General features: G+C 33.0%; 1 long non-coding RNA gene across 2 annotated transcripts; it reads right to left on the bottom strand.

The window, feature by feature from the left end:
• Nucleotides 1-252: 252 nt before the first annotated feature.
• LOC129285533 (uncharacterized) lies at nucleotides 253-8652 on the bottom strand. 2 transcript variants are annotated; one of them, XR_008587236.1, is made up of 3 exons: nucleotides 8228-8652; nucleotides 1510-3967; nucleotides 253-1439 (listed from the first exon to the last, which is right to left on the bottom strand). It is a non-coding gene; the product is annotated as an uncharacterized LOC129285533 (long non-coding RNA). The 2 variants fall into 2 exon arrangements; XR_008587237.1 differs by having other exon boundaries at nucleotides 1510-1959; nucleotides 8228-8650.
• Between the last annotated feature and the right edge of the window lie 2243 nt (nucleotides 8653-10895).

Genomic DNA, 10895 nt, shown 5'->3' with positions numbered 1-10895 from the left:
TCAGCTTTGAATGCATGAAAAAAAAATCCTTAAAAAAAATATATCCGAACAATAAGTTTGATTTGATTTACATGATTAATCCAATTAAAGTATTACTTCACTAATTATAAATTTATAAAGGTCATTGTGCTTCATTGAAAATTTTTTGTGGATAAATAATAGAAGCTAGCTACTGATATTATAATATTATCTATTGCATTAAACCTAAATACACACATTGATCAATAATTCAATATTAGATGGAGACTGATGTTTCTTGGAACGTAACTTTCATGTTCTGGTCAAATAATTTGCACGTCATCATCTCGAATCTATCTACAAGATAATTGAATAGACCATGCAACATAGATTGGCTATTCTACCAAAATAAGCTAGTTTAAACTGCTTGAACTAGTTTTGATATTTGATAGATGAAGAGCCATAGACAGAACTACTGACAGCAAGATCAATAAAATCCTATGATAAGATGTCAGTAACAAGGCCCACGACCGCAGAGGAAAGTATATTTGTCAAAATTCTATTGTTTATAACTTTTTAGAAGACTACTCCCTCCGATCCTATTTATAAGTCATTTCTACTAATCTCATCAATACCAATACAACAAAAATACAAGGAATAAAAATAAGTAAAATTCCAAACATGTCCCTATATAACAAATTTAAAAAGTAATGTACTATTACTTTTTCTCTCTCATGAAGGGTAATTTTGGAAATACCTCTCAAATATTATTTAAAAAGACGCACCATGATTTATAAATGAGACCAAATACACCTTCTAAAATTAAACTTATAAATGAGACCGGAGGGAGTATATGATTGATGAATGAGAAGATTCAATGGTTGTACAATAAGAATGGCGACCAAGTGAAGTCGAAGTTCCAGATTGTTGCAGGTTTTGTTCTTCCTCCAGTGAAGTCGCAGTTTAAGAAAAGGTAAATAGTTCGAAATACAGTATATTATACGGGGTTATCCTTCACAGCACTTCGAAATCAATGTTCTTCATGGGATTCAATAAAGTCTTGTTACTTGCTTTCCTTGTACGTTTGTTCTCTTCAACTCTTGTGGTATGTGCCTTGGACACCATTGCATCATCTATGTCGATCCAAGAACCTGAAACAGTGAGCTCAAGTAATAACATGTTCACACTAGGATTCTTCAGTCCTCAAAATTCCACTAATCGCTACATGGGAATTTGGTACATGTCCAAATCCTCCATTGTTTGGGTTGCTAACAGAAACAACCCACTAATAGATTCTTTGGGAATTCTGACAATATCAGAAAATGGCAATCTTGTTGTTTTGAATGGTCAAAAACAGGTTCTTTGGTCAACAAACGTCTCACAAGTTGCCTCAAACTCCAGTGCTCAACTCTTGGATTCCGGCAACCTAATCCTTGCTGATGGAATTACAGGAGTATCCGTGTGGCAGAGTTTCCAACATCCTGGCAATACACTATTACCATACATGAAATTCATAATTAATAAAAGAACAGGTGAGAAAGTGAAACTTACATCTTGGAAAAGTGCATCTGATCCATCTTATGGAGAATTTTCTTGCGGTCTTGAAGCCCGTAACGTAACTGAAGTATTTGTGTGGAAAGAAAATCGTCCTTACTTTCGAACTGGTCCCTGGGATGGCATAGACTTCCTTGGTTTACCAAGGATAGCTTCAACTAACTCCGGGGATGGGTTTCAGATGAAAGAAGAGAACGGGACTTCGGAACTATTTTTTTCAGACAAGTCTCCCGCGACTTTTACCTTAAATCCTCAAGGTAAAGTAGAACAACGGCGTTGGAATTCCCAGTCAAACAGATTGGAACTTTTGAGGATAATTGGTTCTTCAAAGTGTGATGTTTATGGCACATGTGGTCCATTCGGGGTTTGTAATTGGCAGAGCTTCCCAATTTGCAGCTGCTTGAGAGGGTTTGAACCAAGGAACAAAGAAGAATGGGGAAGGCAGAACTGGACCGGTGGGTGTGTCAGAAGAGAAGCACTTCAGTGTGTGAGAGAAAAAAATGATTCTCAAGCTAGCAAAATAGATGGATTTTGGATGCTGGAGAGAGTGAAATTACCAGATGATGTGTAAGTGTTACCTTCTTACTTTGAGGCTACTATAGATTGTGAAACTACATGCCTCAAGAATTGCTCTTGTATCGCTTATGCCCATGAAAGAAACCTTGGCTGTATGATTTGGAATGCAGATTTACTTGACATACAAAACTTCCCAGACGGAGGGATTGATGTTTACATACGTTTAGCCCACTCAGAACTAGGTATGTATATTAATTAGAGAAAGCGCTTTAAAATACCCTAGAACACACTTGTTTACAGTCCAACATGTCTTCAACACTCAACTAGGATTTGGTTCAACTTTAAATTTCACTAAGCACTATATATTTCGTTGCATGGCTGTTTATATGTATGTCATGTTAAACATCCTTGAGAGCAATGTTACTTCTTAACTTATTTTTAAGATTCTTCAAAAGTATTATAAAATGTGGGAGCAATTTTATTTCAAGGAGTCAACTAGCGTGGTGCTTGTTTTTGCAAAACAAATGTCATGACAAATACACGAAGAGCTTTATTTATTTGTTTTTTTAATTTCTTTATAGCCTGTTGATGACAATATATGTGGTATAGTGATGAAATTATTGCCAGAAAATGAAAGCTCGCTGAATGTTGTTTTCTTTGATACAGGCATAGGCAAGAGGAAGATGACAACGCCTATTATAATATCAATTTTGACAGGAACAATTCTCATTATGGTGTCTGGATATTTCTTATGGAAAAAATGCTCAAACCAAAAAGGTAATTTTCACGTTGACTATAAGGGTTCATTCAAAGGATGAGTGATCTTCTCTGTGGTTATTTAGATTGGGTACAATCTTAGCTTTGTGATCGTAGATAATCTCTCGAACTTTTGAGTTCCATCATTTTGATACAGAATGTGCGACAAGTTCATATAGTTAACTCATAGCTCTTGGAACCTAGTATTAGAATAGCAATATATGTTTTTCGGCGAAATAAAATGGGGGAAATGTGTGAAAATCAGGGGAAACACAGATGCAGAATCAATACAAAACAAGGATGATGCCCCTGAAGCAAGTCCATGTTCCAGACCTATCATTGTTTTCTTTGAGAAAGTTGGAAACTACAACAAATAACTTTGATATATCACTTCAACTTGGGCAGGGTGGTTTTGGTCCAGTTTACAAGGTGATTTTCATTCTTTTTGAACTTTATAATCCTTCAGTTCATAAGAAATTAATGTTCTTTATCATCTTATTTCAGGGGACATTGGAAGATGGGCAGGAAATAGCAGTAAAAAGACTATCAAGACTATCAGGACAGGGTATGGATGAATTTATAAATGAAGTGGAGTTGATCTCTAAGCTTCAACACTGAAACCTTGTTAAACTTCTTGGATGTTGCATTGAAGAAGAGATATTGGTTTATGAATGCATGCCAAACAAAAGTTTGGATACATACATATTTGGTTAGTGCCAATCCTCCATGCATATCACCGTTTACTAAATGGATGTTTCTATATGCTTTGCATAGGATGAATGGAGGAGAAAAATGAAAACTTGATTGTCTATGAATACCTAAAGAAGTAAAAGTATGGTACTTCAAATTTTATTTTACCTTATGTCACCACTCTGTTGACATTTGTAGGAATACTTCCCAATTTTATAAGTTCATGTGAGGTTTTGTATCTCTTGATGTGCAAGTTCAATGGAGTCAATGAACAATTAAAGTGGTTTATTAATATACAAGTAATTGCCTCGCATAGCAAATATACCACCACCTACTATAATAATGCAGGAAGTGAGTAAATTGTCTTCTTATGACCATCTACTTTCATCACATCTTACTTGAACAATCTTTTGCAGATCCATCAAAACATAAATCCTTAGATTGGAGAAAGCGCTTCACCATAATTGAGGGAATAGCTAGAGGATTGCTCTATCTTCACAGAGATTCAAGATTACGAATTATACATAGAGATTTGAAGGCAAGTAACATATTATTGGATGAGGAAATGAATCCAAAAATATCAGATTTTGGAATGGCTAAACTTTTTGGAGGTAGTGAAAACCAGGCAAATACAGAAAGAATTGTTGGAACATAGTAAGTGCTCCTTTTCTTTTGTCCATGATAATTATATTATTAGCATATTGAGATCTCAAAGATGTAGTTTATAAATGCAGTGGCTATATTTCTCCAGAATATGCAGCAGAAGGACTCTATTCAAAGAAATCTGATGTCTTTAGCTTTGGTGTTTTACTGTTGGAGATTATTAGTGGAAGAAAAAACACTAGCTTTTATAAAGATGTGGAATGTTTCACACTTTTAGGATTTGTAAGCCTCTCCAATTTTCACTTTCCCTTCTTGCAAAAGCTTTAAATAGCTGTAGCCCTAATATAACATTGAAGTTAAACATCTATCATTTTTACTTGTTAATGTTTCTAGGCTTGGAAATTATGGATCGATGACAATGTTATGCCTCTAATAGATCCACAAATATATGATCCAAGCTTTTACAAGGACATATTGCAATGCATACATATTGGGCTTTTGTGCGTGCAAGAACTTGCAAAAGATAGGCCCACGATGGCTTCTGTAATGTCAATGCTTCATAGTGAGATTATAGATATTCCTCTCCCAAACCAACCTGCATTCGTCCTCAGGCAGACCATGTCTCATGCAGCAGAGCAAACTCCAAAAAATGATGAATTATGTTCCATCAATAAAGTAACTATCTCTAATTTTGAGGGGAGATAGACAGGAGTTTGTGAAGTTTCTGTTTCATTTTGAAAGACCTAAAGTATATTCTTCATTGACTTACACTTTCAATATCTGCAATAGGGTAGCTCTACCTTGTTTCTACATAAGATTTTCTATCTTGTTAATCCTAAACGTTTAGAATGTTTGCTGTGTATAATGAATATTTATGGTCATGTTCCCTCATTTGAATGCTGGTGTGTTTGTTCCATTCCCGATCTAGCAAAATGCTAATAAAAAATAAGCTTCATATTTCTATTGCTAATGTCACAACATAAGAAATGAGCCTGGCAGCTTAAGTGTGTAGTATCAGACAATTACTCCCTCTAGTCCTATTTATAGAGCAGAGAGAGAAAAAATTTTTTGATCCTACTTATAAGTCATGTCATTAAATTTTTATTATAAATTTACTTTTTTACCCTCCATTGAATGTTGGAAAGAGAAAATATGTTATTAAAGTATATATATTTAATAGGGGCAAAGTTAAAAACTTATTAAATTTTAAAATAGAGTTAATGAGTTTTAAGGTTTTTCTTGGTATTAGTGAAACATGTTGAAAGTGACTTATAGATAGGATTAGAGGAGTATTGCTCTCAGGTGAACTTTGTCAAAAGTTTTATTATCTTTATGACCTTGGAAAGTTCTACACAGTGGCGGACCTACATATTGTTGAGGGTGGGCAGTTGCCCCCCCTCAAATTAGGAAAATTACAAAGAGAGGTAGGGGTTTTAAAAATTTGCCCCCATTGTCCCTATAATTTTGAACCCAGCAAACCCAAACTAAAATGTATTTCGGTTCAAAAATATTCAAGTCTTTTATATTTCACTTAAGCCTAATAGATTTTAACTTTAAATTTATTATATTTAAAGTTATATTACTTTTATAAGAAAATAATTTTAATTTTCCTTTTTAATATTTTTACAAATCTAAAGTCAAACTAAATAATAAATAACCTCAATAAAAATGAAATTTAAAATTTTAAAACATACAAAAACTAAAAGAATACCAAAAGATAGGAAGATGGAGAGATTCTTTGCTAGAAAACAGAGTCTGAGACGAGAGACAGAGTGAATGGCGTGAGAATGTGAGGTTAAGTGTGAGAAATTGATTAAAGCTAGCAATGATATTGCCTGTTGCCATAGTAACTGTAGAAAGAGCCTTTTTTGCTAAGTCTGTGAAAAATCAGTTCCATAATCAAATGGGAAACCTATGGTTTAATAGCATTGACAATGAGCTGATCATTCAACAATTTCAAAACATGAAGCCACATAGAGAAAACTTGTAAGGTATGTAAATATTTATTTTATATATTAAATTTTTAGTTTTTAATTATTTTTATATTTTATATAATTTATGCCCCCACTGACTCAGCATCCTACATCTGCCACTGGTTCTACATCTTGTTCCTCTTGATAAGACTTTAAAACATACTAGAAAAGGGAAAGAAACAAAGCACACGTTGTTGAGAAGTTTATGAAAGGATAATACAAGATGTAGGTGATTTTTTCTTTTCTTGTACCTTTTGGTTGCTATCTTCCATTTGGATTTAGAGAAATTATTAGGTACGTTTGAAGTACCATGTCATTGATACATTGTTCGATAACAATATACTCCCTCTGGTCTTATTTATAGGGCCAAGAGAGAAGAATTTTTTTTTTCCTATTTATAAGTCACGTCATTAAATTTTCATCACAAATTTCCTCTTTTACCCTCCATTGAATGATGGAGAGAGAAAATATGTAATTGAAATATATATATTTAATAGGGGCAAAGTTAAAAACTTATTTAATTTTAAGACAGAGTTAATGAGTTTTAAGGTTTTCCTTGATATTGGTGAAACATGTTGAAAGTGACTTATAAATAGGACCAAAGAAGTATCAACTCAATAAATTAAATCTTATGTGTTAGTCTACATGTCAATATTTAAATTTACATTAAATTACCTCTTAAAACCCTACAGTTCCCACATTTACTCTCCTAAATTCCCTGGTATCTCTAAAATCTTTATCTCTTACTATCTTTCAATCATCACCATCCATGTAGCTTTCCTACATATTTCATTCCTTTTTTTTTTTTTTAAACGTAGGCTGCTGCCTGCAGGGAGAACAGGGTGCAGCTTATTTATTGTTCATCAATATGATCGATACACATAGAGGAAGAGAGAGATTGACTAAATCGTTTAAAATCCTCTCTCAATAAATAAAAATAAATGATAAGATCCTAATCTGTATTATAGAGATAATGCTGACTATAATGATAAGAATAAACTAACAAACCCAAAAAATGAAGGGTTAATGGGCCTAATAGATTTATATTACACAATGCAATAATTTCTCTAGGGTTTAAACTCATGACGCACAAGGCAACCCTTCTTGAATTTTCACTACAGATTTATATTACAAGCATGAATGATCAAATGTTAAATATAAGATGGCATATAATTCAAGTAATGTGATCAAGGACAAATATTTTATGTCCTCTATATATCTGGTGAAATTGTGAAAGGATTATGGATATCTAGTAGCATGTTTAATCATCATAATTCATGAGCCCAAACAATTGTAAGAGTAAGAAGACAAAAGGGAGGCCAAAGTTTTCATTAGGAAAATATAACTGGAAGAATGATCAAGTTTCATGAAAACGCTTTGACATTGCAGGTAAAACAAACTTTTAAAACAAGTTTGAAAGAATAGCGCCTGAAACATCGGCAAGAGATTATTGATTTGAGCTTCAATACTTTGTTCAATATATTATAAGTAAAAAATTTGAAACTAAATTGAGCTAGTCATAGTGCCCCTGGTGATGTGTTTCAAAAGTATCGGAAGAAATGAATGAGAATGAAAAAGATTGCAAATATAGATTCTAAAAGACAATTTCTGGTAGGTTTGATTTAACAGAATAAGAAGAAAGAAGTGATGAATAACTTTCCACAAACATAAGCACAGTATGCACATGGAATAATTTTTCCGAGGCAGCAACTTTCAGGAAAAGAAAAGGTGGTTGCTTTAGATGACGAACTCTTTGCTTCCCTCAAATATACATTATCAATCAAATCGGCGGTGCTATTTAGGCTTTAAATTTTGATGTTATTGTAGTGTGCCTCAAGAAGCTTTTTTTAAAAAAAAAAAAAACGGTTGTTGCTCCTGAGGCTACATGTACTGTTCATATTTTCCAGGAATTTTGTCCATTTAGCATGAATAGTAACAGAATCGTAAATAGGCCCAACTCAACTAACACAATTGCGGTATTGTAGTTAAACAAAGAGTAAACATGGTCATTCTTATATGATTTTATTATGTATTTAATATTGAATCACAGGGTCTTCCTTTGTTTTTATCAATTACTTCCGTGAAATCACTAGGATGTGAGTATCAGACTATGTCCCATTATTCAAACAGAGACAGCGTATAAGTTCCACCAACGAAGCCGAGGGAAGAATCCATACCTATTGGCAGTGCATTAGTGTTGGCATCGCTATCCTCTGCGGCCGTCTTGGTTCTGTTGTCCTTAGCGACCGCGACCGCGACTGCAAGCTCAGACTGCTTCGTGAAGTATTTGATTAGCAGAGTAAGAGCGCCGCCCTAAAGATGTTGCCATTAACGCTCATCAGAGGAGAGAACGCGGTCTTCACAACGTTTGCAAGGATTGTTTTGTGGCCGTTGGACAGGGCAGCTGATGGCGGCCCCTTGGTCTACTCTGGTGGTGGATTCGTCACCCATGGGACTCGCCTCTAAGTGGGCCCTTGGAAGATTATCTCAGAAGATCATTTCTTTTTCTAAATTATTTCATGTTATAAAAAAGGGGAAAAACAGAGATTTTGCGAAGAAGTGAGGAACTAGAAGAACAGAGAACAAGAGAATGAAATAATTGAGCATCTGGATTCTATTTTCTACTTTTACATTCTTTGTTGTAATTGATATGAAGAGCACTCTCTCTCCGTCTTTATATGTAAAAATTTTTTTATATTTTTTTAATAAATGAATCATTATATCCTTATTAAATTAAAAAAATAAATATTTTTATTATTTTACTTTAAAAAATATTTATTTTTATTTAGAATAATTAGAGACAAAATTAAAATGTTACTGCACTTTTAATTTAATAATCAACTTTTATTTGTTTACACAATTCAATTAAAAACATCTTATAGATAAAAATGGAAGGAGTAGAACAAAAAGAATTTCTTATTTACTTGGCTGTGCTGTAGACATGCATTTATTTATTGGCCCCCAATCATTAAAATCTTATCCTAATGTCAAAAAAAAAATAAAGAAATTATTCCAGCCATTTGGTATTTCACCCTTTAATTGACTATCACATTTGTTTATTTTAATTAGAAAAATTATTTTAAGATCTCACACATCACAATTAAATATTATAAAGTATATTGACAATTGAGTAAAGGAAAATGATAGCTTGAGTTATCAATGAACCTTATGATATTTAGATATGTTGTGTGTCATCCCCTAAGCTAGGTTGGGTCAAATTAGACATTAATAGTTCTATCAACATTAATGGAATTGCTGCTTGTGGTGGCCTAATCAGAGACAATAAGGGCAACTAAATTAAAAGATTTTCCAAAAATGTTGGTTACCAATTTAGCATAGCAATGAAATTGATTAGAATTTTGGAAGGTCTTAACTTTTGCTGAAATGCTAAAATTCTTAAAGTCAACGTTTATTCTAATTCTATAGAGGCCTTATCACTCATTGTTTGCAACTCTCCTCAAAACCACCACCTCTTAGCTATTATCAAAAACATCAAAATCTTATCATGTGTGGTTGGGAGATCACTTTTGATCATATTTATAGAAAAACCAATAAATGCGCTAACCTAATGGCCCACAAGGCATCAACTGAGAACTTTGATATCAGCTTATTTGATAATCCGCCTATTGATTGTATAACTTTTATAGCTTATGACATTATCTGATTTTGGTTTTCTCTGCACAATTCTACCCTAGCCGTGTATAAAAAAAAAAGATATATTGTAAGAGACTTATATATAATTCTCCTATTTTAATTTTTATCTTACCTCATATGCAGGAAATTAGAATATTGAGAAGATACAAACATGAACCCTAATTTTAACGTTTCACCCTATTAAACGTCTGCCCCTACACCCTGGGTTCATGGTGAAATTAGGTGGTTTTTGAGTAAAAGTGTGAAAGCTATACCATGAATATTGCTTTTTTTCTGTTTTTACAGCTCATTGTGATAATTCATGAGACAGTTAAAAATCAACTATTAAACCAATAAAATCAACTATATATCAACAGGGACTCCAGTAATCAGCTTCCAAATTATGCAACATAACTATTGAAAATCAAATAGCCTATACATAATTCTGTGGATGCAAAATAGCTGAGTTGAAACCGACATTTTACTAGGATATTTGTTATTGTATTAGATCTACATCATCTATTTCACTTTATTATTTGTATTCTTTTGCAAACTCATCCATGTACTATTTGTTAAGGAGATTTATTTGAACTTGGTGTGACTGATAAAGTCACTCTTTTAACTTTTGCTTACAGAATTTGAGTTTACTCAAGGCTATTAGATTCGTGGACTGCTTCATAATTTAAACAATTTGTCATTAATGACTAATCAACGACCACATTTTTCTTTCTATCAAGCACTATACTAACCCTTCATTTGACATGGAAAGGAAATAGATAGGAGAGAAAAATAAGAAAAAATAATTTTTTTTCCTTCCTAACATTAGTTTTTCTTGTCTTTGAGGAAAAAAAATGAAGTTGAATTTTTTTTTCCTCTAATTTTCTCCCCTTTCTACTTTCTTCTCATTCCAAACAAAGTCTAATAGTGTGTTTAGAAAAAAAAAAAAACTTAACAAGAAAGCACAATTTTTTCACATGAAAAACTCTCTCAATGTGAGAGATAAAAATCATAGGACCTGGAAAAAACTCCACTATGATCTGATCAAACAATGAGTCTCCAATAATTATTAACCACACACCCTATTCCCTTTTTTTTTTCTTTCTTTATTTTTTGGTAAAAACTCAACCACTACTTACTTAGTGTGTGTTTGGATAACATCCCAATTTAAGTTGGGGTAGCCCAAACCTAGGTATAGATGTTAAATGCTCATTA

Source organism: Prosopis cineraria, unplaced genomic scaffold (genome assembly GCF_029017545.1).
Source record: "Prosopis cineraria cultivar Desert tree isolate PC_DT_omini unplaced genomic scaffold, ASM2901754v1 PC11, whole genome shotgun sequence".
Taxonomy (NCBI): Eukaryota; Viridiplantae; Streptophyta; class Magnoliopsida; order Fabales; family Fabaceae; genus Prosopis; species Prosopis cineraria.
The sequence above is the reverse complement of the archived record's forward strand: the minus strand, read 5'-3'. Positions and strand labels throughout refer to the sequence as shown.